Source organism: Arvicanthis niloticus, chromosome 1 (genome assembly GCF_011762505.2).
Source record: "Arvicanthis niloticus isolate mArvNil1 chromosome 1, mArvNil1.pat.X, whole genome shotgun sequence".
Lineage (NCBI taxonomy): Eukaryota > Metazoa > Chordata > Mammalia > Rodentia > Muridae > Arvicanthis > Arvicanthis niloticus.
Genome location: NC_047658.1, coordinates 83,577,784 through 83,603,090, shown reverse-complemented (window position 1 = coordinate 83,603,090; position 25,307 = coordinate 83,577,784). Strand labels below are relative to the sequence as shown.

The 25,307-nt window shown below is 37.2% G+C and overlaps 1 protein-coding gene across 8 annotated transcripts in view; it reads left to right on the top strand.

Moving 5' to 3' along the window:
- The window catches only part of Sox6 (SRY-box transcription factor 6), a 586,344-nt gene that overhangs the window by 74,885 nt on the left and 486,152 nt on the right, over positions 1 to 25,307 (top strand). The window contains exon 1 of one of the 8 annotated variants that reach the window (XM_076941369.1): positions 21,593 to 21,675. The exons of the other annotated variants lie outside the window; for them this stretch is intronic. The gene's annotated coding sequence lies outside the window, so the exon portion shown is untranslated. Of the gene's footprint in view, positions 1 to 21,592; positions 21,676 to 25,307 lie in introns of those variants that run through there. 8 annotated transcript variants of the gene reach the window in all.

Sequence of the window (25,307 nt, the reverse complement as noted above, 5' to 3'; positions counted from 1 at the left end):
TGATGTGGAAAAACAGTTCTCAGTCAAATGTTCTGAAGACCAGAGCTTGTGGGTGAGCACACTTTTGCTTTCAGACACGTACAGTGTGGGAGTTAGTCTGGAATTAAGGAAACTCAACAGTGTGAACATTGTCTCCTCAGAGGTCCATTTCCGCATCTGCAAAGTTGTACTTACTTCCTAGGGATGTTTTAAGATGCAAAGGAGTAAATATTAGTACTTGTTGGTGTATAGCGTTTGCTATCGTTAAAGTAAATACCTGTAAAGGCCCCAAATGGAAGAATATTTCATTCAACATACAGAAAATGAACAGCCCTAGATGCAATGCAAAATAATTCTATATTCTATCACACAGATCCATAGGGCCTTTGAGAGAAGCCTAATTCATCTATAGCAATGCATATTTTGAGAATCAGTTCAATCAGAAACAAATAAACCTGTTGAAGCTAAAATTTCTTTATTACAAATTCAGCCTTGCTCCTCTTCAGTGTCATGGCCTGAGATGGAGGAACTGACACAGGTACTCAGTGAATCTGGATGTGAGAATTCTTTGGCTCAGACCTGTAATTGAAGTGGCAAGAGCAGGAGCTCCAGTAGTTTCAGGAGGCAGCAGCTTCCCACCAAGCTTTAGTATTGTACTGGACCTAGTAACTCATTCCCAGGGAGGGGCCAGGTGAACCCTGACTGGGCCACTCACTGTACCTTGCTTCCTAGATCCAGAAGGCTTGAGTCGAGTTGTTTGTCTGAGACTGGGTTGTGGTATTAGTAATCCTTTATTTTTCTTCTATTTGCCTGAGGCTTTCTATTGACATGGATTCCAGGTAACCATTCCCCCCCTCCCCCCAAGAAATCATCCCTCCAGAGGAGTTTAGCCTCAGTCCAGCAGTGTTAGGAATCTGTGGGTACCAGAAGGAACTTAGCAGAGGCTTCAGACTGGCTATGTCAGATCTGGGATCTGAACCTGAGTTTTTGTCTGATGGTAAAAACCAAGCTCTTTATATTATGGTTCAATACTTTTGCCTGGAGAAGAGGGCACTGGGGAGGGATATAGGAGAAGCATTTCTAGGCTCATCATCTAAACTGACAGTAAAGTTATATTAAAGAAGGAAGCTGTGAAACTACAGTAACTTCCTGTGTGCCATGAGGTTTGTGCTGTAGGTGACAGGGCTCCCTGCCCTGGCACATATACCCATGGGCATATGAGAACTGTGGGGTACATTCTGTGTACATGTTGTTCAGGTTATAAACTCAGCCTTTTTGCATTATGAATCACACCTAGAACTGAAGGACTGCACCAGTCACCCTTTCATGATGCGATTCCCTGTGATTACCCATTGCTGACAGGGGAGCAATTATGGAAATGACCTTCTCCTGCACACCATAACATAACCTCCATCTGGACTTGACATTTGTGCATCTAGTTAATTTGTGTCTGGCACCTAAGAGGTGCTTGGCAGGTACTGTTCAGTGAAAGAATACCTGGAATACTTTATTGAATTTGAGTTGGCAAGATGGCTTAGACTCTAAGCCATAGAGGCTAAAGATGCTTTGCCACCAAACCTAATAACCTGAGTTTGGTTTCTGGAACCCACATGGCAAAAGGACAGAACTTCATCCTACAAGTGACCCTCTCAATTCCACATTTACTCCATGGCATATGGAGTATATGACATGCACACACACACACACACACACACACACACACACACAAAGTAAATGAGTGTAAGAAAAAAAGCCCCATTTTTATGGTTTATAGATGAAGGGCACTTAAGTATTAAAGAATTTACTTAAGGTGACGTTGTTAAGACATAGTGGCCAAGGATTTGAGACTTTAAGTACAACTGTTATAGAGTTCTAGGAATTATCACCTTTCTTGTCCTAGATAATTGTTTATTAATAGAACTGCCCCCCCCTTTAATGGAAGGCACCTCTTACGGTTGACTCATTAATCTTGCTGCCAATTCAAACTCATAAGCCTTTTATTTACTGTGATTTGTCCTGTGCTGGCTGCCTTGTGCCTCAGTGCAAGACCTTGTCTTTATTTCATATAGAAATTCTCTGACTACCTTCATGTGAGCTTTATTTCTTGAGTTATTTTGGATTATAGTCATATGGTTTCCTCAAACAATTTTTTGGCATTTATAAATCAGATAAACTTTTACTCCTTAATGTTATTAGTATATGTGAAACATTTTGATAGATATTCTAGTGCTTAAGCTTCCTTATATTCTTTACTAAACTAGCTGGTTATATTGTATATAAATGCATATTGCTGAATTTGAATTATATATGAATTTATGTCCACAATTAATGTATCTTAATGCCATAATTATGGAGTTAGGGCAATAGGAATGTTCTGGAACCATGGGGAGGACATAGGAATTTATTAATTCTTAGTTAATTGATAGTTAAAAAAAAGCCAAAATCGAATCCTAACTATAGAACTATTTTATCACTATACATTTTAAAGACCTAGAGATTCAATTGCATTTTATTGATCTATTTATATGTGCTATCCTTTCTTGAGTCAGTTTTTGTAATTTGTATTTTATTATGGAATCCTCTTTTCCTCTTGGTTTAAAAAATATATTGAGGCCAGTGAGGGACCTCATTTGGCCAAGGCTGAGGACCTGAGTTTTAATCCTAGGACTCACATGGTGGAAGGAGGGAACTGATTCCCCAAAACTGCCTTCTAACCTCCATACACTCAGCACCATACACACACAAAATAAATAAATGCCCCAAAACCCTCTAAAAAAATACTGGCATCAATTGATATGATTTTAAAATTGTTTTCTATTTTTCTGTACCTATGGGTTATATTCTACATTTTTTCTTACCTTTTTTTTTAAAAAAAGGTTTGTGATTTTTTTGGATCTGATTATAACATTTAACACATTAGTTATTAGAAATGGTTGAGTATTCTGGCATATGGTTTGCTGTCATTATATATTTACAAGGCTTAGTTGAATACAATTCAACAAATACAGTAAGTACCTTCTATTTACCAGAGAGGTACTAAAGACTCCAAGGGTGATTCTAATAGGCTCCTGCTTTAAGAACCTCACAGTCTAGTAAGGATGTTTGAGGCCGATTATAAACACTGTGCTGAGCATCCATTCATCCAGAAAAACAGTAACAAGATAGGACCTGTTTTTTCCTGCTGCATGCTTGGTCCATATGGTATCTTTTTGTATAGATCTGGACATGCTGTCTTGGTACTTAAAATCATATTCTGTTAGGAAGACTTTTAGGCAATGTTTTAATCATTCTAGAATTTTGTAAACTTTATCAACTAGAAATTGCTTTTTAAATTTAAGCAGGGATGTATGTTACTTGAAGGCCTTTAGTAAAATTCAGATTCTGATTCTATTAGGAGTGAGACTTAAGATTTAGTACATTACCCAAAAGCCCTTAGGCCATTTCTCTGCTGCTTTTCCTCTGTGCTGCTGACTGGGACCACACTTTAAGTAGTTGAAAGGTAAAAGGTAGAAAGATACTATGTCTCCTGTTTTGTAAGTAGTAAAAAAGACAGTTTCATAAAAGTAATGAAGAAGCATATAGAAGGCTTCTTGGCTACTAGCAGTCAGTTACTTCAGGCCATCCTAAAATTAGTTTTAATTTGTAGGTAGTAAAATTAAAATGTGGAAAGATAAGATTAAAAAAAATCTCCATTGAATGATTAGTATAGTGATTCCTTAAACTCTAATTTCAGACTGTGTTTATTGATAAGAAGCTACGATTAGAAATTCCTAGGTTTAATGATCACAACAATGATTGAGACCAAACGAGATCAGCACACTTGCTTTGCAAGTGCCTCACCACTCATGATGAGGCGTGCCCCAGTTCTCTTAATGAGAAAACAGTCTTCAACAACTGGGACTGAGATGATAAAATATCCCATACAAATGAAGCTGGACTCTTACCTTACATCATGTACATTAACTTCAAATGTGTTAAAATTTAAACGTGATAGATTCACCTCATAGAAGAAATAGGGACCGTATTTCTATAAGCTTGGTGTAGAGAATTATTTCTTGGATATGCTGTGAAAAGAAGAGAAATTGGACTACACCAACATTAAGAATTTTGAGCTTCAAAGGAAACCACCAAGGAGTTAAGAATAACCTGTAGAAAGGAGGTGATTTTTATAGATCATGTGTTTGATAAGGTATCTGTGCCCATAAAAATACTAAGAGCTCTTAGCAATGAAAAGGCAACATCATACTGTTGTTGTCTCTCCACATATTAAAACAAATTCTTAGGAAAAAAAAAAAGGGAACCTCAATAAAATGTAGAAAAGTCAACCAGTATTTTTCCAAATAATATAGCTACCTAACCAATACACACACACACACACACACACACACACACACACACACACTGCTGAATATAATCAAACATTAGGAAGTGTTAATTAAAATCACAGTGAAATGATGCTTCACAACTTCAAACATTCCAGTGTCAATATGAGCACAAGCCAACAAATGTGGATAAGCTCATGGAGAAACCGGACTGCTCATCCATTGATTATAGGAATGTAACATGGTACAATCAACTTAGAAACCAGCTGCTTGATTTTCAAAAGCTAAGTATTCAGTTATTGTAAGCCCCAACTGTCCCGTTCCTACTAACTGAGACACATACAGACTCTAGAACTAGGACCTGTGCGATAAAGAAAGCTTTGATAGAAAGAAAAATGAGAAACAATACAAGAAACAGTACAGTGGAAAAACAATGTATGGTTATAGAAGGCATAATATGGTTAAAACCTTTTGACTTATGCTCACTTAATTTACCAGTTTAAGAAATGAGACAATTTTCATCAACATGTATATATTTGAACATAGAATTTGAGTGTATCTGAGATTCTGTTTTTAAAACTATGAATTTGGAAAAACAACCTCCCTCCCTCTTTCTCCTCTCATTCCTCCAGTCTCTCTTTTTTTGTGTTTAATTTAAATGTTTTTTCCATTAGTTACTTAACACTTTGAAAAACTTTCTCTTCATTTTAAAGACTAATCTATAGTATTTTAGAGAGACTGTCAAATGGGATAAAGACCTGTAATATAAGAGTATTATTAGGAGATATAAAGTATTTATTCTAAATCTAAGAATTTCAAGTCTTCACATTGTAATTCTTCAGGAATTCCTTAAAGTCTTAGTTCTCTGCTCAGTGCATTTGCTCTGGAGGAACTTTCATGTTAAAAAGATTATGTTTTAATTCAAAGGAAGGAATCCCTTTAAAACTGGTGTTTTAAAAATCTCCTTAAAACTGGTGTTATAGAAGCTGCGACTTAGTGCTTTGAGGTGGCAGAATGTGTTTGTGAGGTAGGGGATTTTGTAATGGAGGCTGTTTCTTGTATGGTCTGTGAGAGAGGTTGATTCTAATTCTTAACTAACCTTAAAAATAATGTGCACAGAGTTTCTGATTTTGAAAAGGAGCTTTTCACATGTGCTATTCTATCTCATCTAGTGAAGTCTTTAAATTTATTTATTTGTATTTTTAATATGTATGAGTGTTTTGCCTGCATTTATGTGCACCTTGTATGTACCTAGTGTCCAAGAAAGCCAGAAGGGGGTGTTGAATCCTCCGGAACTTTGAGTGTATCTGAGATTCTGTTTTTAAAACTATGAATTTGGAAAAACAACCTCCCTCCCTCTTTCTCCTCTCATTCCTCCAGTCTCTCTTTTTTTGTGTTTAATTTAAATGTTTTTTCCATTAGTTACTTAACACTTTGAAAAACTTTCTCTTCATTTTAAAAACTAATCTATAGTATTTTAGGGAGACTGTCAAATGGGATAAAGACCTGTAATATAAGAGTATTATTAGGAGATATAAAGTATTTATTCTAAATCTAAGAATTAGAAGTGGAACTGGAGTACAGTCAAGTTATTTAAGTTGCTGTGTGGGCACTGAGACATGAACCTAGGTCCTCTACAAGAGCATCAAGTTTTCTTAGCCACTGAGTGATCTCTCCAACACGTGGTTCCTCTTCTAATGTAGAGAATCTTCTGATGGGAAGATGTTTTTAGTTTTTTGGTAGTTGAATATTTATTGATATTTTTCTTTATAGTTAGTGACTTTTTGTGCTGACCAGAAAACACTTCTCTATCTGAGGCCATAAAATAATCTTTAGTGTGTTCTACACTGATCTTTACTGAACCAGAATGTATTTTGACATATTATTTGAAATACAGGTATATTGTACCTTCTTATAGATGTCCAGCTATTCCAGACAATTTATTAAAAACTTACTTCTCCCTCATGATTGTACAATTTACCTTTGTCACCTATCAGCTGCTGCTTAGAATTTTTTTTTTTTGAATTTCTACTGTGTGCTCTGTTGCAACTGTTTGTCCTTGAATTAGTGTCCTCCAGTGTACCTATCTGTGCCTGCATTCCTGCCTTCCTGTCTTCCTCATATTTGCATTGCAGTGAGTCTTGGTACCTTATAGGTTAAATCTTGTTACCTGGTTCTTATTTTTCAAAAGTATCTTAGTGCTTCTTGTTCCATTGCATTTTTCTAGGAATTTAGAACTAGATTCCATACATATAAAAAAATGACCTAGGATTCTTGATGTAGTTTGTTTATATTATTTGTAAGAAAAAAATTTAGGTAGAAATGATACTTTAAAATATACAGTCTTCTAACTCTGTGGCCTTATTGCATTCTTCATTTATTTTTCAATTTTGAAAGTCTCCCAATATAGTTTTATTTTTTTATAGGTCTTATGCAACATAGACATGAAGAGAATTAAAAAAAGTTCAACAAAATTGAAGCAAAAGCTTGTCTGCTTAATGAATAATACAAGCAGTGTGAATTGCCATGACAGGAGCAAAGATGCCCAGAGTTTCATAGTAGATATCTCTGAGGTAGATAATTAAATAGTATTCATTTTGTCCCTTTGTAGGTGTTTGGTAATATGGAAATAGTATGGAAATCACCGTATTTTCATTTAGTCAATAGTTAAAAGGGAAAATACGTGTCCTGGTTTTATTGTCCACTTGCACTTACCCTATCTTATGTTTCCTTTTCTGTATGGATAGACCCATTGCCTGAAGTGCCTAGGCTTAAATAGATATTTTGGTGTTATGTACAGCCACCCCAAGGGGAAGGTCTGCATAGTGATTTCCAATCTAAATATACTATAAGATTTTTGCATAAAATTATTCAAAAAAGTGATAAAATGATGGCTGAGTTGCTTCTCAGTAGAAAGTATAGCCATTTTCATTTAGCTTTTTTTTTTTTTTTTTTTTTTTTTTTTTTTTTTTTTAAGACAGGGTTTCTTTATGTAACCCAGGCTATCCTGGAACTAGCCTTTTAGAGCAGGCTAGCCTTGAACTCACAGAGATTTGCCTGCCTCTGCCTCTGGAGTGCTTGGATTGAAGGCATGTGCCACCACTGCCCAGCCTCTATTAATACTTTTGAAATCACCAGAGCCTGTAAGTGTGCAACTTACTCCAGAACAAAATTAAGCCAAATGCATCATCCAACATTAGCATGTAATTTATTTTTTGTTTTCAAAAAAGAGAAATGAAGCGGGCTGTCGAGTTGGTGATAATCAGAAGTCTCCATTAGGAGTTGGGGATGCTGTAGAGATAGGCCCTAACCTTGTCACTTCTGGGGAGTAGCAGTAAGACTGCTTGCTTCTGACAGCAGACAGCCCCAGTGCAGAGTCTGGTTTCATGTTACATTAGGTATTAGTGCTGTTCTTTCAGGAGCTATTATGCTGTGACATCAAAGATTTTCAGACAGGGCAGTGGTGGGTTAGCACTGAAGTTGTCTGCTGAAAATTTAAAGAACTGAATTAAATATATATGGTTAGACTTTAATATAAGAGGTAGAGACAGAATTAGAATGGAGTAAGTAAAGTTGAAGAAATGATCAATCTATGGGCTGTCCACTTACTCTTTTCTTGTTTAAGCCAAATTTTATGCCTTTTTATTTCTACATCAAGTACAAATGGCCCTATGTTAATGGCTGAGGAGTTGATCACTTACGGAGAGACATTATGAAATAAGGCAAAAGTAAAGTGGTTAGTCTGACCCACAGAACATTGAATAGCCATGTGGACAGTGATTGCCTTGGCCAACACCCTTCTTGCCATTGAACTAGTTAGTTAAAAAGAGCAAAGCACACACCTGGGGATAGTCACAGGTGTGCAGGCTTCAGGTGCGAGTGAACATACACACCTGCAGCTGGACACACTTGCAGCTGGAGAGCCCAGCTCACAGCTCACTACAGTTGTATGAATGGAAGTGACTAGAATCAAATCATAGTGCTGTCCTTTGGAAATGATAATTTTGTGCAATGGTGAAGACTGTTATTACTCACCTCTGTCTGAATGCACTTTGTAGTTAAGAAAAATAAACAAGGCATTGTGATTTCAAGTCTTTTTTTTTTTGGTGGTGAAATCAGAGTTTCTGTCATGTAATGTTACTGTGTTATTCTCATTACTACTGAGATATGAAATTTAATTAATTTTAGAAGCCAAGCAAGGGAGCTAAATGTTAAAGAGAACACAGCTGTAGAATTATTATCTATCTTTTTGGGACCTGTAAATTAGATATGTCATGATACATTTATTCTATATATTAAAATTCTAGTGCTGTTATTTGAGAAGTAACTGGTATAAAACTCTTCAAATCTTTATAGATCCTGTGCTTTTGATTATGTTTAAAGATAGTTTGCTTCCATTTCAGACTAATGTATAATATAGCCATGAAAACACTCACTTAGGAAGCAGAAGGCAAAGGTCCTGCCTTGGCCTGGGCTTCATGGCTCCATCCTCTAATGTCATTAGAATGATTAAAGGCCGATGCCCCGGAGCTCTGCTGTGTGCCTGTCAGTCGTAGGATGTGCTAACCTGAATGGTGGATTGAAGTGGATTGCATTATCTAAAATGCTTTTATGCCTTCCATGTTTTAGTTTGTTTTTATTTTTGGTGAAACAAAAAAGCAGAAATAAGTATCTGTCTACTCACAGAAAAATATTTTAATGGCTATTAAAGCACTTAAGATATCTTGGCTCAGAACTGTTTAAGGATATTCAGTATTTTTCTTTGAAAAATACAATAATTTAAAATTACAGTATTTGGTAGGAAAAAGGGAGACTATTGAGTTGCATTTGCACTCATTTATAAGCAATAATCAATCATATAGAAAAATAGTATTTTCAGTACTGTCTCAATTCTTTTGCTTTTACCAGTTAGGGGAATCCTAATAAAAATACTGTGATGGATCATAGCTCCAGAGTCCATATGGACCGGCAAGGTTTCCTGAGCCATTGACTGACAGACTGAGGGGCTGAGGAGCTTGTTCTGTATCATAGGACACTGAGGCAAAGTATAGATACTTTAGCTTATGAGAATGGTTTAAAAGTACGTTAAAGTCTAGTGAGTTACACTGTCTGTAAAACTGACCCCAGCAGGTAGGTGCGAGGCTGTCGTAACTGTCCATTGCCAAGTGGAAAGGCTGCCTTAACTGTTCAGTCTAAGAATTTCAAAGTGGTGCTTATGAGGCACATCTTAGGAAGCTGCAGAGCACAAAACAGAACTAGAAATAAAGCCACATCAAATACACAAGAACAAGAATGTCTTCGGTTAACAGAAAGAGCTGAAGAAATGGAGTTGTGCTTTCAGAGATAGAAAGGAAAATAATATTTGACCTAATGTTGTAGGATTATGTCTTGAAGCTTTACATTTATTTAAATGAAGTGTCTTTGGAAATAAATTTTGAGAAATATTTGCCAAAAAGAAAACAGTAGAGTTCCAAGGGGGCTGTCTGTGGGTGGAGGCAGCACTTCCTGGGAGGGTCTGCAGAGGGAAAACTTGTTTAAATAAAGGCTTTCATGATATACATTTAGAGAGCTAATTGGACAGCACTTATAATCGAGGAGGCACAGTAGTCATTTTAGAAAAAATGATCTGTCTACCAAACTCCTCCAGGAATAAGAAATTCCTACTAAATCCATTATTATTCAGTTTAAATATGTCTTAAATAATCCTTCCAACCAACAAGTATTTATCATGTGCTGACTATTGCCAGCTCTCATGGAGACAGAAAATCGTATGTTTCTCTAAACACAGAGACCTTAATATTAAGTCATGTTTCTTTTTGTGTAGAATAAACATCCAAAACACACTTTATTTTGCATATCCTATAAAATAAAAAAAACAGGATCATTTAAGTAGTCTCATTAAGGAACTGATGCACTGCTATGTCTAAGGAACAAACTTTATCATCTATTTTTTCTTATTTTTATGTGAATATTCAGTTAAAGGAATGATAATACTCACGTTTAAATTACCTTTTTCTTAACACATTATTTGACAGAAAATTTAAAAAATAACTGATCTGGCTGATAATCACATTTCCTTGCCCTTTAAAAGGACAACAGTGGATAAAGTGAACTCCGACCATTTTTACTGCTATTTCTTTTGAGTCCTTTCTAAAAGAGGCTGAGATACATTTTCTTAAAAGTTAAAAAGATTAAAGTTAACTTGGATTTCAGATTGTTCTGAGAATTGGCAGGCTAAAAAAATGAACAATCAAATATTCAGATTGGAGTAAATTTAGTGTAACAAATACAGAAGTGATTGGTAATGACTTTTACCTTTGCGATGGTCACAGGCTGTTCTGCCACACAGGTATGGATTCGTTTCTTCCTCCCTTAGTGAGCATCCACACTGCTAGGCATCGAGGACATGTGTACAGAGACTAAAGTGTGCCACCAGGGAGTAGGAGAAGGCACACTGAGGAGTGAGGAAGGTGAGGTGAGGTAAAAGAGCTGAAGGGAAGTGGGCAGTGTGAAAGCCATCAGTATACTGTCTGTTATGCTATGGACACTTTTATACAGTAGTGGACAAAGGATTGTAAGAGAGAACATAGTTCTTGACTGAGTGACAGGCTCTCAAGTATTATTTTTATGAATATATGAATTTTCATTGTTGGTACTGGATCATTATGTTCTTAATTTCATTGGGATAAATTCTGTGGGTTAAATTTACACAGCATAGAAGGATCCGTTTCAGTGATATTTACCATATCCACATGTTGTGTAGCTGCCACACCCATATGGACCTAGACTACTTCATCATCTGAAAAGAAAACCTGTCAATAAGTTGTTTTTCTTTCCTGTCCTAGTACTTGATATCCAGTAATCTACTTTCTGACTCTATGGATTTATTGCTGATGATTTCATAAAAATGCAGTTATGAAATTTATAACCTTTGTCCCAAGCTGGTTGTACTTAGCACAGTGTTTCTAGGTCTATGAATGTTTCAGCACATGTCAATATTTCCTTTAAAGATTGAGTAACATTCCATAGCACACGTGGACTTGTGAGTTGTTTCTGCCTACCAGCTTTTGCATGTAGTGCAGCCATGATATCTGTGTCCAAGCTTTTGATTGGATACCTACTTTCAGTTTTAGGTATGTTCATAGCGAGCTGTTGGGTCATGCGACAATCTCGTTTAACTTTCTGAAGATCTATTGTACTGTTTTCCACAGTGGCTATACTTTTTTCTACAGTAGTGTATGATGCTTCCAGTTTTTCCACATGATACTCAACTTACTTTCTATTAAAATAATTATTGCCACATTAATGAGTATACTAACCCTATTTAATGTCTAATTTCTTTTTGTAAACTTATTATTTAAACTATTTTATTAGTTCGGTCTAGTTCCTATATCTGTTCCTTATCTACCCATTCAACTTTGTAGTCTTAAGACCACTGGAACAAATTTGTGCTGCCCAAATATTCTTGGATATGTGGTCTTCTACTGAGAACTGTTGACTTATTGGAGGCTGTACCCTTAGACAAAACTGACTCATTCTTTCAGATGCATTCTGGCTAGGGGTGGGACTTCATGTCTAACTTCCATTTCCATGCTAGTCTTTGGTCTGGCTTAGGTTTGCACAGATTTTGTGCATTCCCTCCCAGCCACTGTGAGTTCATACATGCGGCTGCCATACTGTGTTCATCAGATAGTTTTTTTTCATAGTTGTTCACACCTCTGTTTTTTACATCCTTCTTCCATAATAATCACCTGTTTTTGAGAGAAGGGAGTGTATGTGCTCTCTTTAGGGCTGAGCATTCTGAAGCCTCTTATTCTCTGTACCTTGGCCAGTTGTGGGTTTCTGTGTTAATAATTATGTACTGCAAATAGAAGCTTCTCTGGTGAGAGTTAAGATGATGGGTAAAATGATAAGTCATTAAAATCAGTTTAATACTGTTTTAGAAAAATAATAGTAGTAGATTTTCTCTTAGGGTCTGTGATCTGTCTATCCATAGATAGGTCTTGGCCCAATGATGGTACCAGATATGGGTTTCATCTCATGGAAAGGGAGTTAAATAAAATCAGAAAGTGATTGGCTACTCCCATGATGTTCATGCCACCATTATACTAGTGGGCTTATCTTGCCAAGCCAGTCTTCACTGTAGCTTGCAGGGTTCCCAGCTGGGTACTATTGATGATAATTCTTTTAATCATCTAGCATGCGTAGGACCTTCTAGCATTATGAAAGCTAAGAAGTAGGAATGAAGCGTCTAGATTATTATCAGCTTATTTTTCCATGTTCAGTAACTCAACTATGTGACAATAGGTTCTTAGCATCAAGTTCTGGAGGGTAACCAAGAACATTAGCAATAGTAATGTTTTGGGAGTTTATGGGATCCCGTTAGGCAACAATTCCAAAAGAGGAAGCCTACTCTGGACGCTGGATTTTTATCTAATAGATGTCTAGTGGTATGTAGTATAGGGGCATTGTTGACCTGTTATAGAGTAACTCAACACACACACACACACACACACACACACACACACACACCACACACTTTCTTCCTCTATGTATGTAGGTAATATATATCCACACATAAATATGAGTATGGAATCTTCTACAAGAGTAGGTTTCCATATGACTTTTAGAAAGATCTGTATTGTTACTTGTTTCCTCCACATTTTTTCCTCTACCCTGTCAGGTCTATTTTCTTGAAGGGAGAGTGCAGGAGAGTGAAAAAAAAAAGGATAATAGGAGTTCGGATGAACTCTGGATATGGTGAACTATACTAGGCTTAGAAGACTTAGTCTACTGTTTCCCTCAGCAGAAGTGATCCCATTTACTACAGACACCTCTATCTGAATCCACCTCAATGCTATATTGATGGTTCACTCTTCAAAATGTGCTGTTACAAGGACAGGATTCTAACTCTCCTAGAACATATAATAAACAATTTTAGAGACTGGTAATATTCATTTTAGTCTTGCTGGACTTTGAAAATGAGTCAAAGCAGATGTTGCCTACACTTCAGGCCTTTAATGTTTGCCTTAGGTTACTCTGAGCAATCTGGAGAGCCAGTACCCGAAATCAGAGGCTCTTATGCTCTTTACTATTGGTGTCTCTTTGCATACTTAAAAAAGCTTTTGTTCATGTGGCCTATTTTAATTGGTATTTACTGCATTGGAATTATTTCCCCTGTTGATTATTTTATTTACATTAGAATTATTTGGTCCAAGAAGAAGAGAGTATATACTTATGCTTGTTCAGTGTTTTAAAACATTAAAAATGGAATGTATGATGAATGTGTGGTATATAGTTCATTATGATTATTGCTTGTTTAATGATTAAGACATCAAAAATGGTGTGTATAATGAGTGTGTGTGTATTGAGGCATGCATGTGCCACAGTGTAGTGTTAGCCTGTGTCTTCCATATTTAGACAGGGATCTTTTTGCTTATTGCTGTGTGGACCAGGTTAGCTGGCCTGCAAGCTTCCTTGTATGATTCTCTGATCTGTTTCCTGAATCTTCTGGTTGGGGTGCCCTGGCATGATAGACACTTGCATTACTGCACCCAGCTTTTTACATGGGTTCTGGGATGTGAATTCATGAACTCAGGTTGTGAGGCTTGTGTAGCAAGCATTTTACCTGTTGAGCCATCTTCTAGCCCCTTAATATTTTTTAACACAAAGAAAAGGATTGTTGAGGGATATTGGGTGGAATATTTTAAATGTTTTTTGGTGCTGACTTTTCTGTTACTTTTTGGTGTTTGTTTTGGTGTTTGAATAATATAAGCACCATGAATGCAGTAGGCTATATTTCCTCCTCTTTATATATATATGAGATTGTGTAGAGTTGTTGTCATTGTTTTACATTTGGACAGATATTTGGGCCTGGATATTTCTTTTGAGAAGTATTTAAATTTGTGAGTTTAACTCCCTTAAAGCTACAGAGCTGTTGACGGTGTTCCACTTTAGATGAGTTGTATTGTGGTGCAGGAAGGGCTCTAGTTCATCTACAGGGCCAAGCTGTGAATGCAGAGCCCACGTTTTCTTCGTTTTCTTCATTTACTGTCTCCTTCATGTGAGTGTGGTGTGGATGTCTTTGGTCTCATTCCTGACATCTCAAGTTTACATCTCTTCTCTTTCTTTGACAGTTTTGATAAAGGCTTGTTAGTTTTTTTTTTTTAAAGATTTATTTATTTGTTTATTATATATGAGTACACTGTAGCTGTCTTCAGACACACCAGAAGAGGGCATCAGATCTCATTACAGATGGTTGTGAGCCACCATGTGGTTGCTGGGATTTGAACTCAGGACCTCTGGAAGTACAGTCAGTGCTCTTAACCACTGAGCCCTCTCTCCAGCCCAAGGCTTGTTAGTTTTAATGGCAGTTAAAAAAACAAATGTTTGGTTCATTATTATAGTGATTTTCATTATTCTTTTGTATGTCCAGGGTATTGGACCTGGGTCTCTCGCATGCTCAACAAGTACTTTACCACTAAGCTCACCCCCAGCCTTGTGAACATTTTCTTAGATATTATTTTTTTCTGTTTAATTTTATTTGTTTCTTCTCTTCTGCTTCCTTTGGGTTAATCCTGCCTCTTTTCTCTGAGTTCCTGAGGTGAAGGTTACTGATAGGAGACTTGTTGCTTTATGTGTGTGTTCAGTGCTTTGATGTCCTGTTTGACCTTATGTTAGCTGTCCCCCACATGTTTATGTTTTCATTTAGTTTAGTTTTTTTTTTTTTTTTGCTATTTTTGAAATTTCACCTTTGATCAATACATTGCATAGTTTCTAAGAGTTTGTTATTCTGTTATTGATTTCTGGATTGATTTCATGTTAGTTAGAGAACTTGCTGTCTACCAGTTCTTTAAAATTAGTTTTGTATATGTGCAGGTGCGTGGGTACATCTCTCTCTCTCTCTCTCTCTCCCTCCCTCTCTCTCTCTCTCTCTCTCTTTCTCTCTTTCTCTCTCTGTGTGTGTGTGTGTGTGTGTGTGTGTAGGCCAAAGGACAACTTTGGCTGTCATTGATCAGGAGCTGCACACCTTGTTTTTGAGATAGGATCTGTCAGTGGTCTGGAACTTTCCAGGCAGACTAGGTGGCTGGCCAGGAAGGACCAGGGATCTGTCTGTCTGTGCCTTCCTAGTGCTGGGATTGTAAGTGTCCAACACCTTATCTGGCCTTTCCCCCTTCAAGTTCTTATTAGTTAAAATATAACTATATCACAATCCCTCCCTTTTCTATCATCCCTTCCATGTTATACCTCCACCCCCACACCCCACCACTCCTTCTGAAATTAATCATGATCACCCTTTTTTTTCTTAATGTAGATTCTAGATATTAAAATAGGATCCCTGTGAACTGACTGGTTCTTCTCCTTGAGGCTCATTTTAAAGCAGTTTGTAATGCATCTTGGTATGTAATCTGGAAACACTTGTTAAAAAAATAGGTATTATGTAGTTGGCTTGAGCATTTTGTCAATTTTGTTTTCTGTTGGTCATAGTTGAATTCTGTTTTTTCCTGTGATTTTGGTGCAGTTCTATCAGTGGGTACTGCTAAGAGAGTGGTTGTAGTAGGCCAAGGAGAATGGGAACCACATGTTTCGTTACTTCACTTCTTTATGATGCACTCGGCTGAAATATTTCCTCTACTTACATTTAGAACCTTGGGTAGTGTGCTTTATATAATACAGTAAACTCAAGAGGAGAGGGAAAGTTGATTGATTTACTCATGTTTTCCTCTCTCGCTCTCTCCCAGGACTGAACTCAAGGCCTCACGCAAGCTGGTTAAACGCTTTACTACTGAGCTACCTGTCAGGGCCTCTTCTTCCTAACCTTTCAGTGTGTTGTGTCCTTTCTGCTTGAAGAACTTTCTTCTGCATTCTTTGTGTGTGATCTTGCTTTGGATAGAACTCTTCATGTTTTCTTCTGAGAAATGTTTAGATTTCACCCACATTCCTGAAGAATATTTCACTATATCGGGTTTTGTCTGTCTTTTAGCACTTAACAAATATTAGGCCACTCCCTCTGGCTTTGAGGGTTTCTGATGAGAAATCTGTTGCCATGTGAACTTTGTTTCCCTGTAACTGACATGGCATTTCCCAAAAGTTTCTGAGCCTTGGTTCATCTTTTTGAAGCCTACATTGTCTCTGTTGCTTAGACTGAATGCATCCTACTGTCTTTTTTTTTTTTTTTTTTTTTTTTTTTTAAATCAGGGTCTTTCTGTCATTTTCATCCTAATTAATTGCCTCTAGTGAATATTTTATTTTAATTATCATACTTTCCAGTTCTTAAAGTTTTCATTTTTTTTTTTTTTTTTGCTTTACTGGAAATTTATCACAGTGTCCAAATAAAACATTACTTTTTCTATTCAATAGTTTGCTCTATAGCTTCCTTGATCCTGTTTGCTAGGATGCCTGAGAGTTTTTACCGTGCCATGGACCTGTGGAGACTGGCAAAAACCATAAAACTCTTCTCTTGGTCATGATGATTCTGTCTTTCTCTTTCTGTAGACTTCTGAGATGTTACTTGTGTTGCTAGTTTGAGTTCTTAGCAGATCTGTCTCGCTTCTTCATGATGAAGGGTTTCCAGGGGAAGAGAGTGTGCTTGGAAGACTCCTTCCTCATGTCTATACATTGGCCTCGAGGGACCATTGCAATGGGTTCACAGAGATGCCATGGTCTGTGCACTTATTTATGAATGCTGTTTACCTTGACGTCCCCATGAGTTTTCATTCTGGTGTGTTTTCTCACTGTTGGGCACCTCACTTTGGGCCTGATGCAGGGTGAGGTTGAACTAAATGTTCATTCACTGCTGCCAGTCCTTGTGAATTCCATGTTTTCCACAGATGCCTCCCTTGCAGGACATTTAAACACTTTCTTAAATCATGGCTGTTTTAACATATTTACCAGACAATTCTAACATTTAGGTGTTACTATATATTGATTGACTTGTTCATTTAATTTGAGAACTTTCTGGTTCTTTGACAATGCATTTTGATTTAAACCTGGACATTTTGGTACTATATTATGATGAAACCTTCTGCATGAGTCAAATTCCTTTGTAGTACGAAAGGATGCTACTATTTTACTGCCAGGTGGATTTAGCAGTTCAGGTGCCCATCTTGTGACAAGATCCTTGTTATTGATGGGTGAAAAGTACTGACTCCCAGAATGGTCCTCACTGATATTCAAGCAGAAATGACCTTTTGTCAATGGGCAGTGGTGCTGTTGGACTCTCCTGTGGGTACCCTCTGATATCACTTTACTGAGAGTGGGAGGATGCCCTGACCTGAGACAGCACAACCAGAGAGGCAGTTACTGAGAGGCAGTTACTGACTGGCAGGGTAAAAGTCTCAGGCCTCTCCCTGGCCTTTTCTGATACTTCTGGGATGAGAGAGTGATGTTCAGACCTCATTTACAACAATGAGAGAGTGGGACTCTAGTGTCCATGTGGCTTTTGTTTGAATCACTTGGGAGGGCACTATAAGATCTTTTCCTCTCCAGTGTCTACTTGAAGTCAGAGTGGTTATTGTAGAATGGGTTGTCTTGTCCAATTCTGTCAATTTCCTTGTCTTTAGATTAAAGAGAACAGACTGCTCTTGGGACATGTTTGTCTGTGTCTATTGTTTCCCTAAGTTATACTTGGGATGTGTTTTGCTCGTGTCTGTTGATGTTCCTTGGGTGTTTGCATCTTCAGCTCAAGGGGAAAGATTCAGCTGAAAGAAAGCTCAGGGAAGTCACAGCAGTATTATGAGTTTTCTTGGCTGGTCTACCTTTCTTCATCTATTGGTGTCTTCTTATGTTTGTATTAATTGTACACAGAGGAGAGAAAATAGAAAAGGATCCTACTCTATCTTTTCAGACTTGGAAATTACCAATCTGGTGATGTACAGTTATCTCTAGAGGAATGATGCCATTAAGCTACCTCGGGATACAGAAAGAAGAGTATTTTATCCTTACTATGAAAAACTTACCTTGAAGACCCCTGGAAGGATCCCATGGTTATATCTTAGGAACTACTACCCTGGATCAGAAAACATTCATGTTGACAATATGAAAAAAGTTTGACCATTTTTCTTACTTTGAGATTTGTTTTTATTTATGTGTGTGTATGCACATGTGTGTGTAGATGTCTATGGAGGCTAGAGGAGAGCATGGGATCTCCTGGAGCTGAGGGTTACAGGTAAGCTATTTTCTGTGGGTGCTGGGAACTCAGTTTTGGTCCTCTGGAAGAGCAGCAAGTGTTCTTAACCACGGAACCATCTCTCAAGCCTCTGACAATCTGTATTTTAAAAACATCCTTGGTTAAGTGCCCATTGTTCCAGTGCTGAGACACAACAGTGTAGAGACAAGAGCCTGGCCTGCAAGAACATCAGATTTTTCATTCAGTTGACTTGGAAAATGATTGAAGTTGTAAGTTTCTATTACCCAGGGCCAAGTCCTTGCATTCATATCTCAGGATTTATCTCAGTTTGGTGTCTTTGTTTATCTTAGGCAAGGCATTACAGCCATAGGTATTGACAGGAGCTTGAATTACTGGGAAAAGTGGTGTTCAAAAGCAGTAGAATGATGTGACCATGTAGGTCTCAATGCACAGTTGCAGACTAGACAGAATGATGTAGCAGGCCTTCCTGCTCTCCTTCCCTCTTCACTCCTTTCATCTTTCCTTCTTCTACTTTCTCCTCCCCTTCCTTTTCCTCCTCTACTTCTCTCTTTCCTCCTCATCTTTTTTCTTTCCTATCCAAGTTTGAATTATAGACAGATCACTTTTCTAATTCTTACCTTCCAATTTGTATATATATTTACATTAATACACATAGTATTTACATATCTATAGAATAGATTCATATATTGATTGATATATGTAATGTCAAGTATTACATATGTTTGGGCTCAATAAAAGGTGACAATACTGGCCATTACATGGAGTAAGAATTGGAATGATTTTTATTTTTTGGTTTTTAGGGTCTCTCTATTTAGAATTGCTTGTCCTATAACTCACTGTGTAGACCAGGCTGGCCTCAGACTCAGAAATCTATCTGCCTCTGCCTCCCAACAGGAATGCTTTAATGTTGTTCTGTATTGAAATACCTGTAAGGTATATGTGCCATAGAGCTATAGGTCCCTATCCATTCCAGCTTTCATTTGAACTCATGTTAACAGTTCCTTTGTGTGATTCTAACACATTTTTGATGGGCTGGCTTTAAAAACATTCCCCCCACCCCAAAAAAGAAAACTTTCCCATCCTGTCTCCACACCCAGTCCCTCAATCATAATTGAACTCATAGTTTACTTTCTTGAGATCTTAAGGGCAGCCTAATGTTTGTCACCAAAATGTGCTGACTATGGCTATAGTCTGAAACCCCCCTTTTTTCTTGGCAGAGAACATTGTAAACGGCAAGGCAAAATAAACTTAAAATTCAAAACTTTGCTTTAATTAAACTCTATGGGCATGCATATGACTGGTGCTCTAATAGCCTAGGGAAGTCAGAGTCTCAAAAGAAGACTATTAGCATTCCTTAGACTCTAAGTAACAGCAATAAACCAATAGTGTTCAAATTACAGTTTTGAAGGATTAGCACAATGCAGTTAATAAGGCCTGAAAGTCAGTAACAGGTAGATGAGAACTGGGGTGACATGATTCATTTATTTGCAAGGTAGGGAACTGCTTTTCTATGTCTTGGTTATTTTTAAAACACCTGGTGCCACTTGCTGCAAATGAAAAATTTAACAGTTAATGATGGAAATCATTGTGAGGGGATAGGCTTGCTAGTGACATCCTTTCAGTCGGCAGCATGCTTCCTTGTTGGTCCCAGAGAGCAATGAATGAGGCATTATATTACAATGGAGGCTCATGGTCCTGATCAAAGGTCACTGGTTGCCTCTTATTCTTCAGTTTCAGATTTGTGTTTGATCAGGGGCAGCTCTGGAATGATGGTGATGAAGTCTGTACTAGGCTGTGTCTGTTGGAACTTGAAAGTCTTTGGAGCCGGGTTGCTGACAGCATGTGAACCCTGAAGAAAGTGCAAGCTGTGTAATGTTTTAAAGAAACTTTCAAGCAGCATCTTCCTTTTGTGTCCTTTGAAAGAGTCCCAGTCAGTATTAAGGTGCACGTGAGAAGGTGTTTTATTGATTAAAGGAGATTTTTTTTCCTCTTGCAAACACTCATGGAGACAGTGTTCCTATTACTTCCCTCTCAGTGCCTGCTTTTACACAGAAGTTCATTAACATGTGGATATGCAGTGATTGAAGTCAGACCGCTTTTCACAGTGGAGCTGTCTTGATATAATGAGCTCCTCTTTAATGTTCAAAAATTGTTGTTACTTTCTAAAAGGGGTTGTTTGTGAATTTCATTAAATTTAATCTCCTCTTCAAACAATTTCAGCATTGTTCAGTTTACTACAATTAAAATGCTTTCTGATGCTAAAAAAGCCACTTTTTACAGATGTATCACAAATGCAAGCACTGTGAGAAGGCTTTGTTTTTCACTCTGAAAGAAAAGCTGCTGTTTAGCTGAGAACTCGGTGTTAAATCAGGAGAGGCACACACTGCTACAGGCTCCTTTGCTCACATGGTTAGCTTTTACAACGCCTTGGCTCCTTCAGTCCCTGGACTTAGATTTTTTCATAATCACAGCTGAAATATAGGGCCTTGCCTTCTCAGTTGACCAGAGTGCAGCCCTTCACCCTTAGAAGGTTGGAAATCTGGAGCTTCTGTTGAGGACAGAAATTCCCAAAGGGACACAAGAGAAATCCGTAAGAGCAGAGCGTGGCTTACATGTCCTAGTGGACAGCTCCACTGAAGACACTCATCTTTTCTGCTCATGAGAGGTGTAAGAGCAATCCCCCATTTCTTGAAGATAAAGAGACAGGTAGTCTTTCTGGAGAGTGTTGAGCAGGAGAAAGAGCAAAACATTTTTATGTGCTAGAAAACAACTTTTCCAGATACCGCCAGGACAGTTGGTTTTGCCAGCAATGGTAGCTTATAGAGCTTTCTGTGCTGTACTTCCCAACCTGGGGAAGTCGTCTGGCTGCATCTTCTTGCTTCAGCTCCCAAGGTCATTAACTTCTTCCCTGAGCAGCTGGTGAAGTGAAAAGGACATGTTCTTGATAATTAGAAATCCTGTGTCAATAAAGTATTTAAGATATTGAATTTTTGAAATAGTGCTTTGAGTTGTTGAGGGCGGAGCCAGCATGTGAAATGTGCAGGGGTCTTTAGTTGATGGAGCTCATCTTGTCACCAAGCTGGCCTTTGTAAGTCATTGTGATGTAGCTCTGTAACAAAAGGGCTGTGGGGGTCTCTCTGTTACCTCAAGTACAATGATGATACTTTGGTCTGAAAAAGGAGCAATTCTTGTGCTACATGAGACAGGAAAGATTTCCATGGCTTTGTAAGATCCAACTATGATAACATTACTGATATTATTGTTTATAACTAATGAATAAGGCAGTTGCCAATGTTATAAATCATAAAGGTAAAATTTCATGTGAGAAATGAGGATATTTGTGTTAGTCACCTAAGAAAATTATATATTAGCAAAGTAATTATAGAATAATGAGGGGATGGAACTTTGTTTAGATTAACTTCCATGTGGAGATTGCCAGCTTCACAATGGAAATTGTTAAGGTGGAACTAGCAAGAACATTCTAGAGGTAGTACATAGTCGAGAAGGGATTTTGATATGAAATGGGTTTGCTGGAGATCTTTCATGGGGAATATATTTATAGGGGACAATTCAGGTTATAAAGTGGGGAGAAAAAGTTGCCAAGCTAAGATGGAAAAGGAACAGAGTTAATAAATCTGTCACATTCAGTTCATACACCGAATTGAAAAATTCCTAGTCCTGCTTGGCCGGTCCTCACACTTCATGTGGGCATACACAGACTATGTTCAGGGCACTTTGACATCTTCAATAACATTTTCCAGTAAATAAGGGAAGTTGGGATGGAGATTTGAAATTTTATGTAAAAGACAGATGTGTTTACGAGTTCTGATCAAGGCATTGAATGTGGCTACAGAGAAGCACCACACTTGGAACACATTCAGTTGACTTTGAAAATGGAAACTCAAATGTGGCAGTCAAGTCATAGTGTGTAAAAATAATGAACAGCTAGAGAGTTAAGCCAGAAAATTTTGTGAATCTACCTATAATCATCTCAGTATTATAGCTGAGACCTTTGGATTATTTATTGGCACAAAATCAAATTTGTGTGCATTCTATGTTTTATCAATTAAATTTTTATGTTTTTAAAAATAAAATAAAGCTGCTGAACAGTTAAATGTTACCACCAAGTATTTACAAGTAAATTTATGATTAAAATAAAATGTTATTTTTGCTGGAAGCAAAACCATCTTACATGGCCTCATACTGGGTACTTTATTTGACTGGATCATTAAATATTTTAATCTATAAAGAGAAGCTTGTAGAGACTAGTATAGGTTAAAAATATTTGTTCTTCAGGTCAATTCTCTGTGTAATCCTGTAACTGTATTAGAATAATTCACAGACAGAAGGGTTTAAAGTTGTGCTTTAATTGCATTTGAATATTGGGATGACAGACACAGTGGAGTCAGGCATGGTCACATATGCCTGCCATCTCAGCACTTGGGAGGTGGAAGCAGAAGGACCAGGAGTTGAAGGCCATCCTTAGCTACATAATGAGTTTGAGGCCAGCCTGGGAAACATGAGAGCTTGTCTCAAATTAGATAGACAACAAAGCAAACGAGATCCAGTAGAATAATTTTGCTTTAGTGAGAGAAAATGTATGAATTGTGGTGGCTAGGAGAGAATGGTGAGCTACGACATAGTGACAGCCTTCATTTCATTGACAGTGTTAATTTGGAGACCTGTGTATCATGGTTTTGATTTGTTTTCTTCCTTGCTTTCAGGCTATAATGAATTTTTGATAATTATCATAATTATCTGAGTAATGTTGCCAGTCATTTTGACTATTTGAACTGTCACTAAGGGATCAGTTTCTATATGTTCAGCTAAGGGCCTTTTGTTGGATGCATGAGGTAGAAGATCATAGACTGTAAATGAGAGCTGTAATTTCTTGTACATCTTCATTTTGACTCAAATGCAGGAAAGTTTTTATTACATAAATAATAGAGATGTAAGAAATCTAGAAGTTCTATGTCAGCTTCTCAATCAGCTTATCTAGATCAGAATCTTGGGAAGTATTTATTAAACACTTCTGGATGTAAAATTATTGAAGTGTCACCAGATCCTTGGTAAATATGAATATATTCATTGTTTTACCTAAGTAGTCAAAGGTACATGGTTAAAAATTTCTGTTTAATAATGTTTCTATTTTAGAAAGTGATTTAATATTCTGGTAGACAAAATTCTTTGGTAAAAATTTTTATGTGCTTAAAACTTTATATGTAATAATAATGATGACAGTATATTTTATTTGAGAAGCACATGCTTAAATTACATATCACACCTGAGAAAAAATGATTTGAAAAAGAAATAATTATAGCTATCTTGGTAGATTATCAGCTAATTAGTGGTAATTTAGATTAAATGCACACACTGAAAGCTGTAATAAGTTTTCACAGCATTGTCAAGTTTTTAAGGTGCAAGTTAAAACATTCTTTTCTTTCAGATTGTTGAATTTTGCTATTGAGACTATAAATTCCATTTGCTTGTTTGTTTGTTTTTCGACTGTTTATTTTTGGTTGTGAATTTTTCAAATTGTCTCAACAGCTCGTATGTAATTTAAATGGAGATATTCTCCATTTGTAGACATTTCTCCATGAGACACTCATTGAAGTAATCCTGTATATATTTTAGGCAATCAGTGACCTTATTTTTTGTGCAAATCAAGTGACATTCAATACAGAGACTATGGCAAGAGAAATCAAAATAGCCACCTAATTGTAATTACCCCCCCCCCCATTATATCGCTGTGTGCAGAACAACTGATTTCTAAAGTGAGAACTCAACTGCTGAGTTTTGGCAGGTACAAGGGGTTCTTTTCTTTTCTCTTCTTCCTCTGCATTTGTATTTCTATTGCATGCGAGGCTTATTGGAAAGTTCAGACTGACCTCTCTCTTGAAAGATTTCATTTGAATTCTAGTAGCTTACAGGAAATGATTATTTTGTGTCTTCTAAAATTGTCAACATTTATGGTATAGTTAGATTGTTAAGGGAATAAGGACAGTTTTAGGTAATTTGAGGGAAATCATTATCAAGGGTTGGGCATATAACATATAATTATCTGTCACAGTCTTGGGTAAAATCAAACATATGCATGTGAACACAAGGATGATGCTTTCTTAACTGCGCTGTCTCAATGTGTGACATGGGACCTGGCGTGTGGTAGACGTTCAGTGGTGGCTGAAAGAGATGGGAACTCCAAGGGAGGGAAGAGAGCACTCCGTCCTCAATTTCACGCCATCCTCTTGCAGTGATTTTCATCTAATTGCGGTTCCTCTAGACTGTTAAACACAGGAGAATCATTCTTCCTCTGAGCATGAACGAATGTGGCAGAAGTGTGAGAGACCCCGTTCCAAAGGGTTGCAAGCACTTTGTCTGCTTCACTCTTTTATGTGTGTTTTGTTTTACTGGTTAGTGTTGAAAATAATAAGACAAAAGTTACATGTAACATTGCAAGGAAAGCTTTGATGACAACTATGAACATTTTAAAAACCAAAAGGCATTTATTAGTCCATTGACTGAAAGTAATGTATTATTTATCTTGTAGATAAGGTTTTTTATGATAGTGGTAAATGACTTGAATAATGAAGTTTCTAAGTCAGAGATGAAACTCATCTATCTTGACATTATGAATTTATTTTTATTTTAATGCTTTTTTCTGGGTACATCTTAATCAGATTTCTGTTGCTGTGACAAAAATACCTGAAAGACCTTGCTCATGATGAGAAAGGCTTGGCTCACAGTTTTAGAGAGCTCAGTCTATAGTCACGTGCCCCTATTCTTTTGGGTCTGTGGCAAAGCAGAATAATCATGGTGGGGAATATTCAGGAAAGCAAAGCTGATAGCTCATAGCATCT